General features: G+C 37.5%; 1 protein-coding gene across 3 annotated transcripts in view; it reads right to left on the bottom strand.

Annotated features, from left to right (window-relative positions):
* Positions 1–26,248, bottom strand: part of cntnap3 (contactin associated protein family member 3) — a 102,721-nt gene that overhangs the window by 67,498 nt on the left and 8,975 nt on the right. The window lies entirely within an intron of this gene.

A 26,248-nucleotide genomic window follows, 5' to 3' on the forward strand; every position in this document is an offset into this window, starting at 1 on the left:
AATTGGGTTTATTATATATTTTTATTTTTGAAATAAATGCTCCAGTCGTAACGGCACTTGGGTTTTGCCATATGCTGTTCATCTCTCCGTGTTAATTTTTGTCTGGAAGATGTTATCATATTAGTTCTTTCTTTTGATTTTTGTTTATTAGTTTGTTATTGTTTTCTCTTCTGTTCTGACACTAGTTTTCTTAAATTAAATTATAATACACTAGGGAAAACAATTTCTGCAAGCTAACAAAATAATCTATTTTGAAAGAACAAAAAGATTAAAAAGTAAAATTTTGAACAAGTTGACCCAACAAAAGTTAAAAACTGTTGATTAATTATTTTTAATTTCACTTCATGTTGCATCCAGGAATAAATCAGAGCCTAGTGGCATTGTAAACCATCAGTGTTTAAAAAATATATATATGTTTAGGAATGTTGACTTTTAAAATTGAGCTCATAAGCTTGCTTAATTATAAAAACTATATATTTCAACATATTCTGAAAAAGTCCTAAGCAGCTTAAAATAAAATATCAAGGATTTTATTTTTTCACAATTTATGCTGAACTGCTTTTATGTAAAGAATAAGTGGGATTGTGTGAGTAGAAAACTCTCTAACAAGCTTTAAGGTTATGATGCTGAACAGGGCGTTAATGTTAAGATCATAATTTTAGTTTTCTTTCTATTCCTATCACAATGTCCCAAACTCACTTCCTCAAAAACTTTAATGCATGACACCTGCAATGATACAGCCTACCAAATATTTCATTCGAGCGGTTCTTTGTGATCGCGGTGCTGCGGATACTGTGAAGATGACGAGATTTAAAATACTGTGAAGTTCAAATGATGAGATAAGCAAAGTGAACTGTATCAGGCGAAGTTCTTACATCTTTCATTACTGCTCTATTTTATCCAATTTGACTCACACAGCTTGAGTTATCCCACAGAGCTTGAGCACAGCTGCCAGAAAACAGAAGTGCCAAATTTTTAGCAGAAGTCATTAAAAACCAGAGCAGCATAAAAATCTACATAATTGACAAAATGCATAGTTCAGCTTGGTGTTAAGTAAAGACACACAAAATTTTTCCTATTTAGTTTGACAATTGTAGAACCTATTAAGGGAATTTTAATACATTTCTCAAACTGAGGAAGAAGGAAATATTCCTAAATATTGGTTTTGGATTTTAATTGGTTGAAATTGGCAGAAAAGACGAAGAAGACGACAGGAAGTGGATGTCGAGATTGTTTTTAATGACTTATCGCGTGAACAAATTTATTAATGTAGGATTTTAATTACATTTCTTTTTTAATGGAAACACTGCAATTGTAAAATTGTGTTTTTTTAACATTTCGTCAAACATCAACAAAGTTTTTGGCACGTTTAACATGAAAACGCAGGTAGTGACGACGTATAATAAACACAAACCAACTGGGAACAGACTAAAACTGATCTAAGAGAAATATATCCAAATGCTCAAAGAGAAAAACACTAATTTTAGATTTAAATCATAAACAGAGAAACAAATCACAAAGGAATTAGCTAGTATGGCAAAACCATTCTAGCAATAATGAAAACAGAAATGAACTAAATAGAGAGCACTAATGTATCACAGCACAGGTTCTGTCATAATCTTGCAGATGATAAGGAAACATTTTTTTGGCCGTGGTTTGTTTTGTTGCAGTCATTTCTGATACTTAATCTGTCTGATTCTCTATTACTGGTGTCAAAAACTGTATTCAGATGCTAAAGTCTAATGCACAGGTGTCAAACTCCAGTCCTCAAGGGCCGCAGTCCTGCAGTTTTTAGATGTGCCGCAAGTACAAAACACTGGAATGAAATGGCTTAATTACCTCCTCCTTGTGTAGTTCAGTTCTCCAGAACCTTAATGACCTAATTATTCTATTCAGGTGGTGCAGCAGAGGCACATCTAAAAGCTGCAGGTCAGCGGCCCTTGAAGACTGGAGTTTGAGACCCCTGGTCTAATGGCTTGTTTTCTAAAAATATCGGAATAATAGTTCTTACTTTTTACAAACGTACTTTGGGAAGAAAGCTTTCCAAAACATCCAAGTAAATTTAACAATTTTTTTTCTCTTTCGAATTAATTCTCTCAAATTTAAAGACTTGTAATCTTTTCCCAACTTTAAACTTACACATAAATCCTGTCAAATTAAACATTTTGTTGAACTTTACAATATGAACAAACTAGAACAGTTTGAACGCTCGTGCATATGTAATTCCACCGGGTTCCTCTGAATACATGGAGGTTTTTAATCCCTGCAGGCTTTGCCTGGACAGACTCTTGTTACAGTGGGTGGTGGGGAGAACAGAGAGTAAAACGCAGGTCAATTACAGCCGTCTGAAGAGGTGAAATAAGAGGGACGGCTCTCCAGCATGGAGCGCTATAATCCCTGAGGAGATAATGTGCGATGAGAGCACAGCCTCGCTGAGGTAGCGCTCAAAGAGAGGGCAGCGGAGTTAAAAACACACTGTGGGCTTTCCTTAGCAGAGCGCTGGCATTTAAGAGCCAACGTCCGGCTCTTAAATGGAGTGACCGGTGGAGCAAAAAAACAGGCAGATCAGAGGACTCACCAGCGTTGTGGAGGGTTTAACTCTCAAACCAACAGTTTCTATTATTCACAGAATTTTCTAATTTTCTTGGTAACAAATGAATACCTAAATTATATACCTCCATGTGGATCTCCAGTTTGTTTGTCTAGAAAGTTTGGTTCGCTTGGGGAGATGTGAATGTGTAATCAAACTTTAAACTCTGATCCGTCTAAAAACCTAGCTCTCGGTTTGGTTTAAGTAAACCCTGGACCGGTTTGAATGCATATGTGAACATCAAGCCGACCATAAACCACTCCAAAAGCAGGAAGCGGACTACAGTGAAAGGCATTCTGGGTAAATACGACCAAAACAAAAACGAGAGTCTAGCACTAGTGGAAGAAATGACCGGAGGTTTTTTACCAAAGAAAAAAAGAGAAATCTTTCAACAATCTGGTGCCACTTTATTTTTGTTTATCTTTCATGAAGAAATAAGTTGTGCTCAGTGTTTTCTTCTGAGATTTTTGTGTCGTTTTCTTAGGTGTTTGTGTAGCGCCGCTCCAGGCGAGGAGGGGATCAGGGGCGAAAACACCTTTAATTTCCCAAAGTAGTCTCAGTGACCGTAGCTGTTCTTTACAACAGCTTCACATCATCACCGTTTCTCTTTTAGTGGGCAGAGGTCTGTAATTTAACATAATAATTGACAAAGGAAAGGAAAACTAAAGTGCAATGCTCTTCCAACAGTTTCAGGACTAATGAATTTTAATTTTCCTTTCATAAGACAAAGTTAAATTTGGCAATGCCAGCTACACAGTGCAGTGGAGTATTTATGGACCCTTGGAACCGCAGCCGCCTGCGAATATCTAAGATCCTCAAATACTTAGAAACGTTTTTTTTTAAAATTAAGAAACCAAAGCTACCTTAATATGCATCAATACACACTGAAAACCATCTTAGCGCTACTATTGAAGCTAACATCTACAGTCCATCACCAAAGAAATGAATGGTGATCAAGGATTGGTTGCTTTAAAAAGGCGAATCAACAGCATGTCAAGTAGCATTGCAGATAGATATTTCAGCTTCCCAAGATGCAAACTGTTTTGAATTTATAAGAAAAAGTCAGAGAAAAGCCAAATTTTCCATGAATAATTTGTAGTAGATTCTATGATTGAGTGAATCCGGGAATACTGAACGGCAAACAAGCAGGGCTACAAAAAAAAATAAAAATGTATCCACCATTAAAACACTGTGTTATCAATTAAATGTACAGAATCTACCAAGAAAAGATCATACAAATAAGCCTTTATATACACACTGCACATAACAAAACCACATAAACCTATTTCCAAAAAGGAAAAAAGCAGGCAATGTTGTAAAAGCTCAAACAGGGAATGAAAATAGAGACCTAAAACACTGTTGTGCGTCGAGATAAGGGCACTTTAGAGCTGGGGGACCTTGTAAAAAAGGAAATCCACTTGAACTTTACAATAGTGAATTTTTTGATTTGTTCTCTGATACAAAGCTTTAGGAGAAAAACTTGTTTTTTCCAAAAGTTTACTCAATAACAAAACAACAGGTATCTTTGAGATATTGAGCGATCTCTAAAAAAAATTTAAAATAAAGTATCCTCCCGCCCCAGTACATAAATATTTGATTTAGGGGTAATGAGGTCTTTCTTGAAACAAATCAACCCATCCAAACTGTCCCTTTGATTAGTCAGAGTAAAGAAAGTGTGATTCTGACAGCACAGAAACTTCCAGAAGATTTTTTTTTTTTAACTCTGGAGAGCAGAAGCCTTGGCACTGTCAAGGTTCATTCATCTCCTCTAACACGACAGGCTCGCTAATACCCACTTTGGAAGAGAAAGGGAGGAAAACACGCTCATTCACGTGCACTTTCATTTTTATGCTATTTCACTGAATTAAAAAAACTAGCCAGAGTCCGTGACAGAGGCTGAGACCCTGAATACCAATGAGCTCCATCCATCACCCCAGAAACTGCAATGAAGTGAAGGTTTTTGCTCTTCTGAGCTGTGCAAACCCTCTGCCCCCCTCCATCCATCCACAAGCCCAGAGTTCAGCAGTCCGCTGTTCGAGACGAGTCGGCTCACTTAGCCATTCAGGGAATGGAGCAGAGAACAGGATAATGAGGCTCCAGCAGGGCTTGTTTTTGCAGCTCACAACTAACAATCATCCACCAGCATAAAACGTCAAAGTTCATTTTACTAATGCGCACCGCTCTACCTAAAGTTTCGCCCAAAGGGGTTGAACCGTTGGGCGGACAGCGCACTTTTTCAAGTTCAGAGTGAAGCTAAAATGAAAATGTAGGTAAATCACAACATGGGTTTATGCAGACAGGAGGGAAGTCAGAAAACATTGGAGGATAAAAGTTACACTTTCAGGATCCTTTTCTTGTTTTATTTATCAATTTTTTATCCACAGCAGAACATATTCAAGTTACTTCTATTTAGGGCTTAATTTTTTTATTAAAACAGGAATGTTTTAATCACCAACTCAGACTCAGATGCACACCTGCAGTTTTCAGTGAAGTTTCTTAAGTCTCAGATTAGATTAATCATGTAAAGGAATCTTTAAAGTGACCTCATTGTACATTTTAGTAATTGTTTTCAATGCACCTTAAATAACCCTTCTACTTTCAGTAAATTCAAGCTTTGTTTAAAAAAACAACTGATATCTTTCAATGAAGTTCCCCCAAACTAAATGAAATACAACACTTCACTACTATTGGATTTGCTGGCTTAAAGGATGTGAAAGTCTACCTTTTATTTTCAATTTGTGTTAGTTTTGGATTTATATTCTGGCCTTGATAGATAGAGAAAGCTGATTAAAACTGCTGAATTATTCAACAAGAGTCAATGTCTGTTCCAAGCTGCCTGCGGCCCGAGTTGTTAATTGATTAATTGAAATTCAGAGGAGTGTAGTGAGCTAACTAATACCCTGAAGGTAAGAACATGGCAGAAGCGCCCCTATCATAGTTTAATTAGCATAGCTTTGACATGTAATTAATAGTACAAGATGAGAGAATCTGATCAGACTTCAGACCAGCATATGGCACCAACTGCACCACCTACTGCGCTGAATAACTAGAGCTGCAAATACCTGAGTCGTTTCAGTTAGTTTGTTCAGTACAGACGACTGACTGACTAATTCAAACCCAAAAAGTGAGAAAAGAGAAGAACAGGTTTAATAAGCTTTTCTTTCAGAGTGATCTTGGGCAACAGGCCAACACCAATCATTACTGGATATATTCATGTTGCACAAAATATATGTAATAGTTCCAGAGCCAAGGAACTGTTAAAATTTATTTTTTTATTCACATTTTATAATTTCAAGGTGAAGCTATTTTAGAACTGAATGGAGATTTGGTTTAATTAATTAAGAGTAATCAGGAATAGCCACAGCCTAGATGATAGCAATAAATAAATACCACCTGAAAATAGTGAACATTTTAGTTGTTTTGACACAGAGACAACTGTCATGAGTAAAAGATGACCGATAATGTGCAGAAAAGTGAGTCTTTCAGCTGATTCTGCTCACTGCCATTATGTTTTATCAACAACAGGACAATTTGCTCATGTAAAATATTGTCAGCAATCCCAGTGAAAATCTGGGAAAGAGTGACCGGTGAAGGCTCAATATGGAGGCTCAAATGGAGCTCTTGAATAAATAAATCCAAAAACCTGGATTTGTTCAAGGTCCATTACATGTTAGCTGTGTTTTTCCATCAGCCATATAATTGTGAGATTTGAAATTTCTAAAGTAAATTTGCTTAATGGGAACACACCTGTTTAGAGTTGCTTTTAACCGTTATTAATAGGACGCTGATTTTCCGTTTTAACAATTTGACTTTACAAAATGTAACGTCTGTTACTGGTTGTCTTTATTTTTATGATGTAAAACAGTTTGAACTGCCTTGTTGATTAAATCTTCGTTACAAACAAACTTGATTGATTGATTTGCCATAGAGAGGTCTTTTTTTGATCTTCAAGCCTCTGGCTCTCAGAAAATGTTTCTCGTCCCGATTTCCTGCAGTAAGAATAGTTACATTTTAAGTGCGGTAGATCAGACAAGCCTGCATGTCTGTGAATGGATGAATTGAACATGTACATTGGCTGATATGATTCTTTTCATGCATGAATAAAATGATCCAACATAAAATTACTGCAACACAAAACAAAACAGCACAGTTTTCGTTGGAGACTAAGTACTCCAGAGAAGGCAAAGTGCCATAATAGCTTTTTCCCCTTTATCTCAAAATATCAGTCAGCACTACAGGGTTTCCATAAAAGAGATGCCCACATAAACCGATCGCTCAAATTACCCTAATCTATTGCAGAAGCCAATCGTCGTCCCATCTGAGGGTGTCACAGCGAAAAGACATGTAGGTGGCAGCGTGGGAGACAAAAATGATCAAAACGGCACCAAGGCAACATTTTAAATCTCTTCATCTTTAAACTGCCAGGTCTAACTTGTTTACAAGCCCACAGAGTGGTGAACGAAGCCGCTGAGCTACATGACTTTTTTACAGGGTTCAGTTCAAACACCACTGCTGAAAGCCAAAACATGGCAGTGAATCATAGCGGCAGAATTAAGCTTGATTTTGAAGGAATGCTGCTGGCAACATCCTCTGTACTAATGGCTCCAGCAGGAGACGGTGCACAGTAAAATACCACTAATCTGCCGGCAGCAGTAAGTTAAAGATTTGAATATATTTACCTCTTAATTGAAGACATCAACATATTTATGCAAAAAAATAAATAAATGCAACTCGAGTCAGTCTGGCAAAAAGTGAACAGATATTCAAATGATCCAGAGCTCTCAGACAAATTCATTTATATAAAAACAGAGTTGTTAAATTGAATTGGACACAAGAGGCTCTCACTTTAACACAAAGCTTTCTTATGCACTCCAATGAGCTACAACTTTTAGTGTTAATAAAGAGAGTGAACTCATTTGAAAGTACTTAGAGGGTTTAAACTGCAAACCACTGGCTAAAAGTGTCATGTTGGGCGGTGATGGTTCAACGTAAATAAAGAGCTGGCACAGGCGGAGAGTTGATGGAGAATTTTTAAGGAAAGAATGATGAACAAGAAATCACAATACAAAAGAGAACACAGATAGCACAAATAAAACATCGTTAAAGAGGCTAACTAGCTTTAGCACTCACAGCAGGCTCTGCTGCAATATAGCAAAGAGCAAGCAGTGGGTAGCAGGTAGGGTTGTGAGCGGCGTGCACACTACCATGATTGACAGCACTGCATCCTGGCTCTGATTGCTTGTGTCTAGTTAGCACTAGGACCATAGGGAGAAGGCATTTTTTCACAGATTTTCTGTCTCATCCTGTCACAACATTGTGTCAGTTTCAACAAATATGTAAAAAAAAAAAATATTTTTTATAAAAGTTACATACTGCATTTTTATGTAAGGACAGAAAACCCTCTGCAGTAATTGGCGTTCCTGCATGCTGGTAAATTGTGTACCAGAGTATCCATTTTCTACAAAGAAAATGGATACGATTCATAATTGATTAATAAATATGCTGTACAGTAGTAAATAGCACTGTTTACTTCCAGCAGGAAGGTCTATGAGGAGGTTCTTTTGTGCTCCAACTTCCTCCCTCAGTCCAACATGACTGTCAGGTTAATTGGTCTCTCCAAATTGCCCCTAGGAGTGAATATCTGTCCCTGCAATAAACTGCCAACCAGTTCACGATGTAGTCCGCCACTCGCCCAGTGGCAGCTGAAGATTGGCACCAATCCTCCCAATAAGTGGGTATAAACAATGGATGGACAGATAAAATTTTTATCCATTTTATACCTGCTGACCTTGGAAGACAAAAATACAACCTGTTGCTTCAACATGTGTTGAAGAAATTAATTGCTTTCGGCACAAAAGACTGTTTTGTCCAGTTTTCTGAAAGGTCTGGGTAGCCGTACCGTAACGAAAGGATGCTTCTGATCAGCAAGAACACTTCTCCCCTTGTTGAGAGATTTTTGTTTATAGATATGTTCAAAGGTATCCAACCTAATGCTCTGCACCTTACTGGCAGTAATCACTATTTTCCTCAGTGTGTTCCTTTGTTCTTCCTTTATGCCACCCAAACAGCATGTAAGTTAAAACCTCTTTAGCACATTAATATCAAATAAATCTGGCTTTTTCAGAAAGTAAAACCCTTGCTGTCCTTTTTTCTAAAACAATTCAACTTCAGTCTGTTATCCAGAAATAGTGGTACTCATTAACAGACTGTAAAGGATATCCTCTGATAGTCGTCAGACTTGAAGCTGTGACAGTGTGATTTTGTTTACAATCAATCAACATCTTTTTTTTTGTTTTTGAAGTACCTAAACACATAAAGACACACACACAAATTTAAAGGCTCATTTAACTTGCACCAAAACAAGAAACAAAAGTAAACCATCTTTGTCAGGTCAAAACTGGTGTCAAGATTAAATTTGCAGTCTTTCATCATTCATCTTCACTATTTCTGCTCACAATCAGTGCAGAAACTTTTTGACTCAAAGTAATTTGGCTCTGTACTGCTGCGTTTCTTCTTGATGATTTAGATCAGAGAAACTACGAAAACACTGAAAATGAAGTGAGAGTGAGTGAGATGGGAAATAAACTCAGGTCTGGACTTTATTGGAAAACAACAGCTTTTATAACAACTGAAGATTACATAGTTACTTGACTGTGTTATATGTCTATACCTAAAACTGCCCCTTTAAACATTACCCGAAACTTCATCCCTGTGTTGTATCTATGTTGTTTCCAACATTGTTACTGTTTTATTTAAGTGTTTTGACATATTTTTAAATTATCAAGCTGTGCTAACGAAATGGTTTTTCTGTACTAACAATATCAGCATAAACACAAAAACATGCACAATTCAAGAAAGCAAAATATAGCCATCTTTGATTTCTTTGATGGACAAAACAGCGCCTTCTGGTGGACAAAACTTATCTCACAATCCTTTTATCACACTTCTCCCAATATGTGAGTTTACATCATCGCCAACAAAGAGATAACACCTTCAGGTGAGTAGAAATATCATCACCTTCCTAAAATAATGGCCAAAGTCATATTTTCCCAAAGACGGTGGTGATTTGTTTTTGTTGCAAAAATCATTTTTGGTAAAAGATGACTTAGGTCAATATTTTAAGAAGGGTGACGCTATGCAAATCTATTGTAATCAAACTAATGAAATGAACCTTTCTATCCTTTCTTCTGATGTAACTACATCATAACAAGCTCCATAGAAAATAGAGTTTATATTTAAATGTCATTTAGGGTCAGGAAAGCAAATCTTGTCTTAGAAATAATTCAACAGACTAGAAAAAGTCTGTGCCAATAGTTAAAATAAGCAGATTAAAAAGAAAGTTTTTATCGACCAATCTTTCTTCAGCTTCGATTCATGAAGGTGAAGGTGGACGAAAGTGGAACTGTTCTTTTTTAAAAAGTTGCCGCAGATTAAAATTAAATTAGTAGAGCAGGAACAGAAGCAAACTCAATGTCAAACAGGATTAGAGTCACTTCTGAATCATTCATAGAGGCATTTTGTGCAGTCTTGCAAAACTGAACGCTGGACATTAAAACACAGGCAGCCTTGGCCACTGGGGAGTGAAATTATGGAGGCAGTTAGGAATGTCGCAGCAGAAAACAGATAGGAGGGGGTGCTGGGAAAATCATCTTCTGATTACTCTAAATCAAATCCAATGTTTTTCTTTTCCAATATCGCTAGAAATCCAGCTTCTCCTCCATCTTTCCTTCCTTCCTACATTTGCCCATTCAGCTCCTCCTCTGTCTTCTCGGTCGCCTCAGTGGTGTGAAATGAGGCGCTCAGAGTGAGCACATGTTGGCCCACAAAAACAGAGGAGTCAATCTGGAAATGGATTGGCCAAAATAAATAACCCTGCAGCAGCGGTGTGAATTACTTTGGCAATACGACCACAGGTTATGTGTGGACTCTGACCCTTTAAATGCACCTTTTTCTGGTTCTACACTCCACTTCCCTCCTCCTCATATACCCAGTGTGATGTTCAGTGGTTTCTCATGTTGAAATTCAGTCTTACCTCTCCACCTTTAATGGCTACTGACTCAGCTCTGCCGTCCCCTCTAACACAAACTGAGCGGCCCCGTTTCTTCTCATCAACACATGCTGCAGAGCATTACGGCAGCAGGCTGTAGAGCCGTGGTCACACTTCTGACCTCATAAAAAATACACCACTGTGACAGAATTAAGCTGTGACCAGCATCTATTTTAGTAATGAGGGCACATTAGAACTTGACTGTGAAGCGTGAACCAATCTTGATGCACTCATGTCGAACACTCATGTTGGGGTACTGAAGTATTGCTCAAGACAGGAGTACAATATGGGGCCACCTTCTAGACCTTCAAGGTTAAACTTGTTACTCTAGTATAGAAAAGACATATGGAAATGGGAGGATAAAACTCCCACAGCTGCTACTCAGAGACACCAGCTTCATGGTATAAAAACATTAACTCATAATTTTTACTGGACTACAGAGATTTGTAGCCTAACACGATAATTGGCAAGGGCAAATACAAAGCACTTCAACAGGTTTAGGACGAATTTGTCTTGAATATAGCTTTTCTATTGATAAGAAATGGATGGAAATGGACATGCATTAATATGCACAGTGTAAACTGTCTTAGTGCTCCAGAGGTTAAAATAAAAAGCCTTCCTTATCTGCGGCCTTGGAGTTACAGTCAAGGAAAATGATTTCCGCTCCTGGATTACCTTCTTTGCAAACTCCAGCCAATGGTTGGTCAAACAGCATTGGATCTATTATTTTATTTTTCATAGTCAGTCCCAAATAGATTCATTTCCATTTGCAGATCCTAAATGGTTTCACTCCATGGTAAAGTGGTTATGCTAGCCAGACCTCTCCAAATTGTGCACAAGCGATTTGATTGACAGCAGACTGCGTTTGTTGATAGGAACCTGCAGAGGTTCCAATAGTAGTTGGCGAGATATCAAGCAACAAATCAATAATTCTGAGGCTTGAGGTATGATAGTATGTTTCTTATTCTTTTCATTTTAATTGCAACATTTACTCAAGACAGCTTGGGAACATTCATTCATTTCACTTTGCTACAGTGTGTGTTTTTAAAGCAACCCACATCCTAAAATATCCAGACCAAGAAAATTAAAAAATTGACCAATAAAGTGTTTTAGATATTATATGACTTTCTTTTAGTAAGGCAAACATGTAAGACTGCTCATCATGTGGCATTTTTTTGACACAACAGCAGGCTGAACTAGAGGCAAAGATGAAGTGACGAGTCTATAAATGACAATGGGGCATAGGAAGAGATCATGGGCATGATAATCCAATAAAGACAAAGAGAACCAATGATCTCATGTATTAAACCAGAGGTGGAAATGACAGAGCAACCAGAAAGACTAATCAGAGAAAAATGGGAGCAGCTGAGGGAGAATCAGATGACAGAAAACAGCTGTGGAAGGAGAAAACTGGCAGGCAGATGAAAAATTAAAAATGAATACAGAGAAGCTGAACTAGGACTCAAATGACTACAAAACAGGGGGGAAAGGCCTGACTGTATTCTAACAGCAAGGTGGATAAAACACAAACCCAAATGATTTTGGCTGCATGGCAAATGGTTTGGAAACTACTGTTTAAGAAGAACATCTTCAAACTGTGGAAAATATAGCGTTTTGATGACTTTCAACACAGTCATCAGAAAGCTAAGTGATATTCTTTTCCTTAAAAGGAAAAGTAGTAGCCACCCTTCTTAAAGCAGATGCTTTGGCATATTGCTGCTCTCCAGAGCATGAAGATTTGTGATAGCACAGCAAAGACCTTAGAGAAGAAATTGTTGCTCACCAATAGTCTGAAGAAGGCTGTCAGGGCATTTCCAAACAATTTAAAATCTATCATGCAGCAGGTTGCCAGCAGCAAATTTGCTTTAAGGTCAGACCCTGCAAGGTTTACAGATTATGCTAAAAAAAAAAAAAAGCCTCTGTTAGCATGCTAGAAGCTAAAGCAGATGTCAACACAATTAGAAAATGTGTCTTGTTTAGAAGATCTCTGACTTTTAATACTGCTAGAGAGATTTTCTTCATAGAGCGTATTGTAATGTCTATTGATTCCAAAGAAGAGTGGGCCACAGTCCATCAATATTTAAATTGAATTCGAATTTTGCAGAAAAAAGTTGTTTTAGAAGGTACTGAAGTATGAATTACTTTGTCCTGTCATGGCTGTAGATCATTATATGTGGTCCACTGCGGTACTTTTGGAAAAAAGGTAAACATGTAAATAAAGCCATTATTAAAAACCAAGGCTATAAATAAATACCCAACGGTCAGGTTAATATTATCATGGTTAGAAGCTATAACATTAGTATATAATCACAGTTTTTTATATGCAACAAAATGTAAATGATTCATCAGTTTCTCAAAATGATCACATTATAGTTTTAGTGGTTATTTACCAACTTTAAAAAGCAGAAAATGCAGCTGTGAGTTTTGATTTCATCTTTGTGTCCTTTGGGGAATGTTAACACATCCTCATATATCATCTGCTCCAATGTTTTTAAAAAAAAATGAAAGAAACAGCCAATTGAAGAACTGCATGGAAATAACCTGAAGATTTATCAGAGAGGGGAGTCCACTCGTCCTTGAGATAATCCCCCACATCTCACAGCTCATGCTACTCAAGGTCAACTACATAACACTTTGAAAGGATCCTGATGGCTCCATAACATTAACTTTGATAGCTCAGACTGATGGCAGTGAAGACTTGCACTTCACACCACTAAAGGTTTATCACATCCAACAAATGTATGAGGAGGAATAGTGGAGAAGGGTGAATTTTGATTTTATGTTTATGGGAAATTAAACATTAACCTCAAAGTTAAGAGGTGCTACCTGCAAAGAGCTGCCACTCAATCATAGATTAGATAAGATAAGATAGTTCCGTTTTGTGATATATTAGAGGATGAAATGTTGTGTAAAATAATGGAGTCCATAAGTCGCTGGGAAACTAGTTTTGAAGCAATTTTACTACAATACAAAGCATTTTGTTTCCTTAACAGGTGAAGATCTTATTGAGGAAATTCAGCTGTTAACTTTTTATATTTTTAAAGTTTTGTGAGATGTTGAAACATGCCTTTAAAAATAGGCTTTTTTAGGACATCTTACATAACCATTTTATATCTATATTTTTAAATATGCTGACAGTGGTGGCACATTTCTGCTAATTGCAGCAATTGTGGATTTTTTGTTTAGCGTTTTGCTAACTTTTAAAAAGGTTAGCGCACTTAGCTTCCCCTTAGTTTAATGCCAATTTAGTTTAATTTAGATGTTTTGTAAACCTTCAGTTCAATAAAGTACAACATGAAGTTTTGGTAATCGTCTCTTTCGGTAGTTAGATGTTTATGCTCTTATTTTGAAGTGGATAAAGACGTCTATGTAGCACTTTCGTTTTCTGTTTTCGTTCTCTTTCTTCAATAACTTTATTTAAAACAAGAAACCTACATTAACAAAATAAAACATGGACAATAAAGAACAAGATATAAACAAGACTACAATATCTAAGGGTATTATAAAACAAAGGCAGGTATAATTTGATTTGAAGTTACCCCTTTAGCATTAGCATGAGCTAACTACCATGTTGGTGTGCTGCTTTAGTGTTAGCAGAACTAATATTTTATGATTATTGCTTCTGGATTTGCACAACTAACGTTTTAGCTAGCAACTCCAATTACTATGTATTGATCTATTTATTTAATGGAAACAATAGTGGAAAAAAAATATTAAAAGTAGCATCATAACAATGGTTATTGGGCACTTTCACAACAACTTCTATTGGAATTTTTCATCGTCTTAATAGATTACAGTTTTTATAACAATGAGAGAATTTGAGGATAGAAATTACTGACACAATAAATGCCCAGGTACTGTTAGTGATAAAGTAACAGGAGAAGACAAAAACTATTCCAAACATTAATAATCTTACACAGAATGTAAACTTAAGGTGCCCTGGTGAAACCTGGAGTAAGAGCCACTATGTTTTAAAATTAGCTTCCTTATTGAGTCAAGGGCAAAGAAAACCACATATAACTGCTAAACAACCTGTTTGCAACACCATATTTAATGATTAGCCCCTATGCAAATATGACGAGTTCTTCCACAGTTATTGCGTGATGATATATTGCCCCTCTGTAGGGCATTTACCTTGATGATTTGTAGCTAATTGCTTGCCCATTAGCTACAATTTTTTTCACTTGCACGTCTCATTAACTGTAGATTACCTTGCTGTTTCTTGTCGGTTCAGGTAATCAGTAATGCATCAGCAGTTCATAAATAAAACAAGTGACAAGTGTATTCTAACTGGAACACACACTGACCTTAATACAATAATGAGTACAATTAGGAAATATCCTGTGGTGGCCGGACCAAGTTTCTGCTCTCATAAAAGGCAGAAACATGCATCAGAAAACGCTTTTTTTTTTTGTCCACTTTCATAAACAAATACAGTTCTTTTCTCAACAGGTTTAGAAAATTTTATATATTTTTGATATCGCTTGTAAAAAATTTAACTTTCATGGAACCTTAATTCATGGAAAACGTCCACTTTCAATTGTTTCTAAAAGCACACAGCTCTATAACAAAGAACCTCAGGCCAGGTTCAGGTTATAAAATAATATCACAAGCTTTGAACATTTCACAGAGCCCAGTTCATCACTCAAACGCAGAAAAAGTAAAACACAAACCCACCAAAACATGGCAGTGAACCTAAACTGACAGAAGATTAATCAGAGAAGGAGCCAATAGGCTCCAGGTGAAACTGCAGAGATTCGCAGCTCAGGAGACAGAACTTGTTGACAGGTCAGCTCTTAGTTTTACACACAGGAGCAGCCTTTCTGGACTTCTTTACTAACAACTTAAAGTATTTCTTAATTAGAAACAGAAGCTAAATCTTCAAGGTTAGTCAAAGTATAAATACAGCATGCCTCAACCAGCAGCACATGATTCTGGGCCTGTAAACCATCTTGAAGGGGCCAATATTAATATCTGGACATCTCAGCACCAAAACATTTATATATTTATTTCAATTAATATATAATTTATATATACATATATATATATATATAAGTCTATTATTTTATTTCTGGAAAATAATAGATTTTCACAAAATAATTCACCAACGTTCTTATTTGCTCTGATGTTTGCTCAAACTGTGTATGCTGTATTTGATCACATCTCTTCTCAAAGAAATTTTGCCATTTTCTTTTCACTTTCTGCTTTGCTTCTGTCTTTTCTTCTCTTTTGTAGTTTTTCTTCCTTTCTCTTTCTGTCTTTTGGTCTGTCTTTTTGTTTTTCTTTACTTCTCTTTCTGTCTGTCTTTATTTTTGTCTCTCTTTGTTTTTCTCTTTTTTCTTCTTTCACTGTCTTTTCTCTTTTTTGGGAGAGATAACTTTACTTTGCTTTTTGCTCCTCTTGCTGTTGGTTCACTAAACAAATCTAAGTGGAGCCGACTACGTCCAGGTGTGGAACAAATAGTTTTGCACATTTTCACAGGAATGCATTATTACTGTCAATGCAACGTTGCTTTTCATTGTGACATAAATAATTTCGGGCTCCTCTCTGCAGTGGAACTATTTCCCCTTAAAGTCTGAATCACAAAGTGTTAGGATCATTTATAATATTAACAACCTTTATAACAAATGCTGAAAAAGATGCAGAAAAAGACTAAATAATCATTAGGCAGTCATGGTTGCCTAATATTCCATTGAGTATCAATGAACAAGCATATTTTTGACAAGATATCAGAGTTATCTAACCAATTTCTAAAAGTCGCGCCCCACAGGATAGATTAGTTTTATTGCTTTCAGAGCGTAAGCTTTGCAAAGGAAACATATACTGTCAAATGCATGAATCAACTGCTGTCCTTTCCGAGTTCCTCATTAACATATGTTTGTAATTCCTAATCCACTTTTATGACTGTTGGTTTTTCGTAACCTTGCCCTCATGAGACCCATTCCTGCTCCATGCTGCCGGCACAGATTTCCATAACTGACACTAAAAGAGAAATATGGAAAGATTTTATTCTGAGTTAATCTTTCTTTTCCTCTTCTTGGTTCACTCGCGTGTTGCTCGCACGTGAATCACAAACACAGGGGAGGCTTAAAAGACATTTTGTTGGATATTGGCACCGAAAGTTTCCAGTGAAAGCGTGTAAATGCCCTTGAGAGGCGAAACGGACTGTTGAATTTAGACCGTCCTCTAAATTTTCTTCACTAAATCAACCCTGAAACAGATTGCATTGCGAAGCCATAATTCCCAACAAAGGCCTCCGAGGACTAAAACAGACTTCTTTTGTCTTTTGTAAGCTTGAAATGATTGCACTGAATTCACAATGTAGCCTTCAGGAATTTTAGATTTTATATGCAGAATCAAAGCGGACTCTTAGGTTGACATAATTCATAATAACATTTGCCTAAATGTTAAAAGAAAAAATGTAAAGCTGCTCACTGTATCTTCGCTTCTGTGCTTTGAATAATTTTTTTAATTTGCTTTCCTGGTATTCTTGAGTCTTTTCCAGGTTAACTGGTATTTACTGGAAGCGTTGATATATTTAGTAAGCTTTTGCTTAAAGGTGACCTATTTTGCTTACTTTGCTCACTGACATTACTTGAACAAGCTATGACAGGTCTATGCAATATACAAAACATGTTTGTTACAGTTTTTGTACAAAATAATTCTTATATAACGAGATTTATTCTGATCAGAGACCTTTTCAGAATGAGATATTTTAGGGCCTTTTGTCACTTTAAATCCAAAAAGTTGCACCCCCAAACTCAGCGTTTATACTCATACATGAAAATGCCTGCAGACAGATGTGCAATTATTCAGCCATACTACTTTGAAAAGCAGAAGTGGAGTCTCCTGCACAACAAACGTAAACACAGCAAGTGGTTTCTGACTGGCAAGTCAACAACAAAATGCTTGTTTTCTTCTAGCAAACACTAAACCAGCACATACAGCGGTAAAACCAGCTGGCCAAACATGGTGGTACTCATCTTTGGTTGCTAGGTAACAGGCAACGCTCCAATGAGGTTGCTAGGTGACGGACTAGGCTTCGCTGAATTTGGTGATTCGTGATGTTACATTTGGAAGGTTTTTGAAACACTTCATTTTCAAGACACCAAAAAACATTAACTTATTACCAGAAAATGGCAGGGTGATTTTTTTAAGTAGTATTGACCCAAATGGAAGTACAAACACAAATGGAAGAACATTTTTCATAAGTGCTTGTTAAATTTTCTAAAAGCTGTATTTCTGTTGTGTGGGCCTAAGTTGTTGATCTCAGTTTGTTTCAGGCCACCATCCCTGAGTTTTGTGACAATTTTACCAGCTGTTATCCTCTCCATGCATCCACTCAGAGACCAAACAGTCCCTGATTACCAAAATCTCACGGGAACATCACATCACAAAAATACAGAAAAAGTAAATAATTTGTACAAACACATTCCTTAGTGACTTATATACTGACATCTATTTCCAATTTGCCTTTCAAGTTGAACTGGGAGTGGGGTAAAATCACTCTAAATGCTAAATAAAACAGTGCTTTGTTCTACTTTATTCCAAACTTTTTAGATCATTTGAATTATTACTATAATTTGAGGCATTTTGTGGCTTTTTAGACCTCCTTCATGGAAATCAAACAAAATGCTCTTTTTGTTCTGATGCATTTAAGTATTAGTGGGAAAAATCTGATTTTCACCAATTGTAGCCAATAAATGAAAAATTATTTTGCTTAATGCCACATCACTAATTATGTCAATGATTCTAATCTGAACTGCAAAGCTACAAAGAAAATCAGCAAGAAGCCTTGGAAACCACAAAGCAGCTGACATTTACACACATAGTTGGATAACTCTGCAGTTCAGGCAGAAATTTAAAAAGTACTTACAGCAAGATTTAAAAGACATTTCATCCTCCCCTTAGGGAGGGATTTCTGAAACTAAAGGAGAACTTTGGCAGAGGACTTAAGCAACCTCAGAGCAGAGCAAAGTGATGAGATCTAAATAACATTACCAACATAATGCAATCCTGAGGAGATTGGAAATCATTTCACACAAGGGTGCATCCATCACTGGGGCTGGATTAAACCAATTAATTTTACCACAAATTATCTGTTATTAGGCAAAGATTAAGAAAAAAATGTCTTATATGCAATGTCTGTCACTGTTTTTTATTTTTTTTACATAAGCTTTTACTAGTCAAATCTGAAGTGAAAAGAGCAAAAATGAATCTCAGATCTGTCATTTATTATACAACAGACTGATGGAATGAGTGAAAGTTAAAACAGGGCCACCCACCGCGCTCAGAGGAGGGGACTGGTGCAACTGAACAAAATACTGCCCGGGGCCTTAATTTGACCAGAACCAGTCCTGATGACAGCAACACACCAAGCGCTCAGGAGCAAGAAATAAAACAGAACAACAATTGAGACGGACTGAGAACATACCTGAGGTCGACAGCTGAAAAACGAGCGCAAAAATCAGTTAGGAGCAGCAGAAGAGTGATTGATGCAATACTCAAACACCATTTCACTCCTGCTAAGCAGCGCCTGTTGGAAGATTCAACTCTGTATGAATAAATGATGGCTCATCTATTGATTGCAACTTGACTCCGTTTAGCCCACAGCAAGTCAGCAGATTAAAAGAGCAACTCTCGACTAGAACTACAGACATTGAAGTAAAGTTGTTTGTTTCCTGATGTTCACAAATCTGCATTGATGAGATTTTTACACAGTGAGTGACAAAATAAAACTCTGAAGGCTTCCTTATTGACTGAATTAATTTAACTTTTTATATTTGAATAAATATCACACTTTTGCAGTCATTTAAAACACTTAAATCTGTAGAGTTATTGACCACTAACTTAAATCAGACGAGAGAAATCTTGTAAAGGGTGGCTGATTGGGCTGTTCAAAGCCTAACAACAAAATTACAAGCAAATCTTCAAAAAGAAGAAGAAGAAGATCATCAAAATGCTCCCTTAATTATCAGGACTAAAAATAGTGCCACAATTACCTTGAAACAGAAAGCAAAGGCCCAACTGTAATTTTCAAGAAACTAATAGTTCAAAGAATTATAACATTTTAGTTGTCAGCTAAACTAAATCTGTGCAGCAAGCAACAATAAATTGAAAATGTTTAGCATAAAACAGATCAAGTGGCCGTAAAATATATAATACTTTCAGATACGTTAAATATCTGATATGTTGCCAAACTGGTCGCATGTTCTTTCCTGCTTCACAAATTACTCAACAGGTAGTTGCTAGGTAACCAAAGAATGAGTGAGTTGCTAGGTAACCAAAGAATGAGTGAGTTAGTTGATTCCACCAATAGCTAACATATTATCTATTGATATTGTTATTGATTTATTGTCCAGACCTATTAAAATCTAACAAATCCATAAAGCAAGATTGTTTAGTCTTGCCTATGATTTTATTTTAAAATGTCTGTGCAAGCAATAAATAAAGAAATAAACTAAAAGTGCTGCTACACTTATTAAAAACAGAAAAAAGTTATAATTACAGAGAGGCAGGAAAAGCCCGTCAGTACGGCAGCCTGCCACTTTGCTCTTTTTAAAAGCTGCAGCCAGACCTTGCCTCTGGCAATAGGAGAACCCTGAGACAGACAACATATGGTTTATTAAATGAATGATGAATGATAGGTGGGCTCTCTGAGGAATAAATGGCTGAAGGGAAACTTAATGGGTTTGAGTGAACTGTGGGTTGTATTTTTTCCTTCCTTTACTCTGTAATTTTTTTTTAAAATCCCTCTCATGTAAAGGGATTTTACATGAGAGGGTAAAATCTCTCTCATTTACCCTGAATAATTTCTTCCTAATGCTATTATTAATATTCTTTATAACAAATCAGTGCATTAATGATGTTTCTTACAAAAAGGAAATGTAATATTATTGAAAAGTTACTTTATTTCAGTAAGTGGAACATTCAAGGCAGCATGATATATTACAAGGGTTTGTTTGTAATCATTTTAATGAGTATGGCTTACAGTATAGCAAACTGAGTCTGAGAATTTCATTTTTATAGAAAATTATAATTTTATTACAAAAGACCAATAAAACAGAAATAACCTTTGGAATATTGCTGATTTGACATTTGTGCAACAGTACCATCCACAAGGACAGCACATTTTTTATACATCTTTACTTTCTACAAAGAAGGTTTGTGTTTTCTTAAGTCTCTGCTGGTTATCTGGTTGCATAAATACACACTAAGGAGCCCTAATGGGCTTTTCTTCCTATTGTTTCTGACCACTACAGCAATAAAGCAAGCATTTAGACTGAAAACACTCAATAATTTACAGCCTCAGCACTAGGAGGCAGAGACACTTAGCATTAGCTTATCCACAGACAAACATTATTGGTCCTAACAGGTCAGATTAATCTAATTCAGGCAACTGGGTCTTGACATTAGTGTGTTTTCAGGTCTGAAATCCAGTATCAAAAGATTTTTCCAAGTACAAACAGAAAGATGTGCTGATGTATCTCATTGGAAAACTGGAAAACTTGGATGGACCAATTCAGTCCCTGCTGTGAAGCAGTAAAAGCCCAATATCATCTAAAATGGGTTTTTACTTATTCATAGTTTGATATTCAGGGTTTCAAAAGGCCAGAGAGAAAGATTACAGTATGCAAGCACCAGCTAAATCCTTGTCTAACAGAAAGGTACAACAAATTTAAGCCATTTTTGACTAAACATGTATAACTTAATGATGTGCAAAAAGCCTAAAAAGGAGAACAGATGGAGAAGATTTGGACAACTACAAAGTTAGTTGCACAAATCATAAACATTAAAGTGTTACATCAGGCATTATTTAGCATAAGCTAATGCCGAGAAAAATTCAAAGTACACCTGCCCTCGAAAAACTCAAGCACCAATTTATATATATATATATATATATATATATATATATATATATATATATATATATATATATATATATATATATATATATATATGGTTAACTGAAGGGCGCACAATCCTGATCCAGAAGGATCCAACAAAGGGCCCGGTCCCATCTAACTACCGACCAATAACCTGTCTCTCCACAACCTGGAAGCTCATGTCAGGCATCATAGCGGCTAAGATAAGCAAACACATGGATCAATACATGAGCACGACACAGAAGGGCATCGGGGTAAATAGCAGAGGAGCCAAACACCAACTCCTTGTAGACCACACAGTTGCCAGAGACTGCAAAACCCGACACACCAACCTGTGCACGGCTTGGATTGATTACACAAAAGCCTATGACTCAATGCCACACACTTGGATCATCGAATGCTTAGAGATGTACAACATCAACAGGACCTTGAGAGCCTTCATTGCAAACTCAATGCGGATGTGGAAGACCACCCTTGAAGCCACTTGCACAAGTATCCATCAAATGTGGCATATACCAAGGAGATGCGCTGTCCCCGCTACTGTTCTGCATAGGCCTGAACCCCCTCAGCCAAATCATCAACAAGACTGGCTACGGATACCGACTCAAAAATGGAGCCAACATCAGCCACCTCCTCTACATGGATGACATCAAGCTGTACGCCAAGAGCGAGCGAGACATCGACTCACTGATCCACACCACCAGGATATACAGCACGGACATTGGGATGTCATTCGGACTAGAGAAGTGTGGTCGGATGGTTACAAAGAGAGGGAAGGTCATCCGCACAGAAGGGATCTCACTCCCAGAAGGAACAATAGCAGACATAGAGGAAGGTTACAAATACCTGGGAATATCACAAGCAAATGGCAACCTTGATGAGATCACAAGAAAAAGAGCCACAACCAAATACCTTCAACGAATAAGACAAGTCCTGAGAAGCCAGCTCAATGGCAAGAACAAGATCCGTGCAATAAACAGCTATGCCCTACCAGTAATCCGATACCCTGCAGGAATAATTAGCTGGCCAAAGGAGGAGATACAGGCCACAGATGTTAAGACCCGGAAACTACTAACAATGCATGGAGGGTTCCACCCCAAATCCAGCACCCTGAGACTATACACGAACCGCAAAGAAGGAGGCAGAGGACTAGTGAGTGTGAGAACCACTATCCAAGACGAGACATCCAAGATCCATAGATACATCAGGGACAAAGCCTCAACAGACAATGTGCTCAGTGAATGTCTCAAACAATGGGGAACAGAAGCTGAGGTGCCGGAGGAACCATCATGGGAGGACAAGCCCCTGCATGGGATGTACCACCGCAAATAACCAAGTGGCTGACATCAGAAAATCCTACCAATGGCTGGAAAAAGCTGGACTGAAGGACAGCACAGAGGCCCTCATCATGGCCGCCCAGGAACAGGCCCTAAACACCAGAGCAATTGAGGCCCAGATCTACCACACCAGACAAGACCCAAGGTGTAGGTTGTGCAAGGAGGCCCCTGAGACAGTCCAACACATAACAGCAGGGTGCAAGATACTGGCAGGGAAAGAATACATGGAACGACACAACCAAGTGGCAGGCATAGTATACAGAAACATCTGTGCAGAATATGGACTGGAACCCCAAGATCAAAGTGGGAAACACCCCCGAAGGTAGTGGAGAATGACCGAGCTAAGATCCTGTGGGACTTCCAGATCCAGACAGACAAAATGGTGAGGGCGAACCAACCAGACATAGTCGTGGTGGATAAACAACAGAGGAAAGCCGTTGTGGTGGATGTGGCAATACCAAGTGACTGCAACATCAGGAAAAAGGAGCATGAAAAACTAGAGAAATACCAGGGCCTAAGGGAGGAACTGGAGAGGGCCTGGAAGGTGAAGACCACAGTGGTGCCTGTGGTCATCGGGACCCTCGGGGCAGTCACCCCCAAACTGGAACAGTGGCTACAACAGATCCCAGGAACAACATCAGACATCTCAGTCCAGAAATGTGCAGTCCTAGGCACAGCCAAGATACTGCGCAGAACCCTCAAGCTCCCAGGCCTCTGGTAGAGGACCCGAGCTAAGAGGAAGAAGAATCACCACCCGCGGTGGGTGAGAAGGGAATTTTTATATATACATATATATATAGGATAACAAGAAAACTTTCAGAGAGGAGACGGAATTACAGCGTAAACAGTCTTTGACCCCTTCAAATGAACATGTAATTACTTGTTCTTATCGCTCAATAATCAATACTTCAACACAGATGTCGAACATTATCTAATTCAAAGTTTACAAAACAGTGAAGAAAACTGGTGGTTTAGCATTTATCTAGAAAAAATAATTTAGGTGAAGCCAAGTGTGCTTAAAGTTTTTAAAGTAAGCAAAAGCGTGAAATGAAAAATTAGCACAACTGTTAGCATACATTAGTGAAAGTGTGCCTATTTTCTGACAACCAACTTCTTCAAAACCAAAACCTTTATGTTTTGCAACTCAATCAGTATTCGACGGTTAGTCAGACAGAAATCTTTCCCTTGAGAATCTTTGACTGTTTATGAAAAGGTTAATAACTGAAAATAGGGTTGTTGTTTTTCTTACATGAAATAGGCTACATTGACTCTTAACCCTGTAAGCTCAGTGTAAATCAAAAAAGGTCCAGGGAAGTATGGAAAATTGAGCTTGGTGTTAAAGAATTTTACTGCCCAGTTCAGATATATGACCCAAGAGGGTAACTTTTGAATTAACTGAAGTGGAGATTGCGCCAGATATTCTCATCCTACATCAGTGCCTGACCTCACACACGTGTGAAGAATAGTTTTGAAAAATCCCCCCCCAAAAAACCCAAAGTAACCCTTGTTGAAATCCTTCCCAGAGGAGTTAGCTGCAAAGCACTTAAATTCAAATGTATGTAGTATGTAAGGCAGTTGAGCAAATATTTTTCTGCAAATACCAAGCCTCCATTATAAATTGCAAGTACACTTTTAACAATGAAAAAATATATATATTTCCATAAAGAAAATAGCGACTGACATAAAAGCTGTATTACATGTTAAAACTTTCAGCAATGATTCAGTGACTTAATTTACAGCTAACATGTCTCCCACTGTGCTGCAGCAAAACCCACCTTTAAATAACAATAGCTTTATTAATAGTGCACAAACTCCATGAGGAAATCAGGTTATGTTGATCAATAACAGTGTTCACTGGATTTGTACATATTTCTCTGTTTGCCCCTCCAGGCTCCAGAAAAGAACTACAGAAAGATCTGTAATAATGAAAACAAGTCTGATGTATTTAGCAACTATAATTTAAATGTAATCAAGAAAACAAACTGAACAACCAAGCAAATAATTTGTAAAATCAACCTTTGGCCAATGATGTTTTGCTTTAATCACAGTTAAGAAAACAGCAAATTATGGCCAACAGGAAGAAGAAAAACACAATTAGTCACAGGACATGAAAAACAACAATTAAAGTCAGCTGGTGAACAAAGAAACAAAAACACCAGAATTAAGATGATTTTTAGCTGTTTTATGTAACCAAAATGTTGTCAATTCATAATTCCTGCAAGAGCATCTGGAAAAGTAACAAATCTCTCAAGCATTGGATTATGAAGTCAGATTAGACACTGAAAATCTCTAGAAACCAAATTTAAAATGACTGCCAGTAGAGCCCATGCAGTAATAAATGGTGAATTCTTACATTTTAAGCGTATTGGAAACCATTTCAAAAGGAAGAACATTCAATAAATATTCAATCCATTTATTAATCCATGATCCTCTCCCTCATCCAAAATCATGTTGCAAAGACTGAAAAAAAAATCCCAGAAGGGAAGGAAAACATTGATGCCTGTGATACTTTCCAGCTTCCAAAAGGTGGATCCCAAGGCATACCTGGGTTGGAAGGGAAATTATCCTTAAAGCAGCGCTTCTCAATTCCAGTCCTCAGGTCCCCCTGCTCTGCATGTTTTAGATGTACCTCTACTCCAGAGCAGCTGATTCAAATGATTGCATGACCATCGAGTGCTGCAGAACCCGGTTAATCAACCACATATTCAATCTAGGTGTGTGGCAGAAGGGAAACACCTAAAACATGTAGAGCAGGGGGGCGTGAGGACCGGAATTGAGAAACACTGCCCTAAAGCAAGATGGAGGTGAGCCCTGGGGTGTTTTTTCACTGGGATTCCCCAGGAACCTGCAATGGGAGACATCCAGCACGCATCCTAATCAGAGAACCAGTTCCTTTCCACTGTGGCGTCCTGACCATTGCTTCTTTAATTTCCTAAAACCTTTTTCTCTGCCTACCCCACTTCTTGTTTGCGTTTTCACATAGATTACGACTCTGCAGCTCCTCCTGCTGCAGTGGTGCTACTGCGATTTGGGGAAAGTGTTTTACAGACGTCATGGATAAAAAGCCACAGACCGATACTCCCACCTGCCTGGAAAACTATTATTAGAGAGGATGTTAAATTAACTGAACCTGACATTTTGATATTTCATTGTTTGTTTTATAGGAGTGGTAATGTTACAGAGCCGTCATATTTCTCTCAACTGTTGAACTTTAATACTCCATCCAGACCTTTAAGACCCACAAACCAACAGCTTTTAGGGACTTCCAGAGGGCTACTCAAGGAGTAATCTGGCCAAAGCAGTGGAACAACCTGTCCTTGCACTGCAAAACCATGAAGTCTTACAAAGTATTTTTGGTTTAGTTTCTAAATCAAATAACTTTGTACAT

This window comes from Gambusia affinis, linkage group LG12, assembly GCF_019740435.1.
Source record: "Gambusia affinis linkage group LG12, SWU_Gaff_1.0, whole genome shotgun sequence".
NCBI classification, from domain to species: Eukaryota; Metazoa; Chordata; class Actinopteri; order Cyprinodontiformes; family Poeciliidae; genus Gambusia; species Gambusia affinis.